Here is a 1,211-nt window from a genome sequence, read left to right as displayed (position 1 = left end):
GAGATGAGGTCTCGCCAAGTTGCCCAGGCGGGTCTCGAACCCGTGGGCTCAGGCCATCCATTCACCTCAGCCTCCCAAGGCGCGGGATGACAGGCTGAGCCACCGAGCCCGGTTTCCCCTGAAATTTCACCTTCCTCCTAGATGCAGGGGATGTCCGTCACCACTCAGAGCATGTCCGTTTCACGGTTTCTGTCCGGTTGTCCTGGGGGCTGCTGTCCCGGACTCTGATGCTGTTGTCTGTTGTGTCTCCTGACACGAGCGGGGTCGTTTCCGGGGGCGTGGTCATTTTGAGGGGTGGCTTGTCCTCAGCAGGGCTTCACCCGCAGAACCCCGTGGCTGGGACAGGGCCTGAGCGTGGCTTCCATGTGCGTCCCTGTGGATTCAACCTCGTGAGTCCTGCATTGTTCATGTCAGTGCTGGCTTGGGGGTACCCGAGTCCGGTGGGTGCCCAAAGCATGTCACAGAGGCCCAACCTCCACAGCGGGAAGGCGACTGGCCTTTGGTTTGTCTTTAAGCCCAGGCTGAAACACATAAGCTTCCTTCTCGTATTGTGTTTGCAGGCAGTTTTATTCCAGTTCCCACTTTGGCTGGGGCGAGGGGTGGTGGGAGGGCCACTTGGGGCTCTGTCTCCTGGCAGCGGGCTCTGCTTCCTTGGGGTCCAAAGTCTCACCTCTGGCTCCAGCCTGAGCAGCGGCTCGAGACTCTGTGCACACGTGCGTGTGACGGGCTGGCTCTGTGGCATCTGCACTTCTGGTCCCCGGGACCTCCTGACCTTGGTGTGGCACGGGTCTGCGGTTCAGCAGTGCTCATCACGGCCTACCCAGCCTCCCTGGCTTTCTGTTGTGGAAGTGCTGCAGACACTCTGGTCTCTTGTAGTTTTGGAACGGGAAGTCTCCCAGGTTCTTCGTGCCAACAGTTGTAAACAGAGACGGAGATGCCAGCAGAAGCAAGATCCTGGACCCTGAACACTTGGGAAGGGTCCCGGGCTCCAGGCCAGGCGCTGTGGTTCCCCTCTGTGTGGCCTCCAGGCTGCTCACCCCACCTGCACCCTGGCTGGAGGGCTTATGAGTTACGTGGAAACCGGCAGACATTTCCCAATGTAAAAGCTGGCCTCGCCAGGCTCGGTGGCTCAGCCTGGAATCTCGCGCCTTTGGGAGGCCGAGGTGAGTGGATCGCCTGAGCCCGCGGGTTTGAGACCCGCCGGGGCAAGC

General features: G+C 60.8%; 1 protein-coding gene across 1 annotated transcript in view; it reads left to right on the top strand.

Moving 5' to 3' along the window:
• Nucleotides 1-1,211, top strand: part of SYNE3 (spectrin repeat containing nuclear envelope family member 3) — a gene marked incomplete at its 5' end in the record, with an annotated part of 59,903 nt that overhangs the window by 1,868 nt on the left and 56,824 nt on the right. The window lies entirely within an intron of this gene.

The sequence above is a fragment of the Carlito syrichta genome, unplaced genomic scaffold (genome assembly GCF_000164805.1).
Source record: "Carlito syrichta isolate Samal-C Ts95f unplaced genomic scaffold, Tarsius_syrichta-2.0.1 Scaffold301970, whole genome shotgun sequence".
In the NCBI taxonomy this organism is placed as follows: Eukaryota; Metazoa; Chordata; class Mammalia; order Primates; family Tarsiidae; genus Carlito; species Carlito syrichta.
Note: the sequence above shows the minus strand (reverse complement) of the source record. Positions and strands in the feature narration are given on the sequence as shown.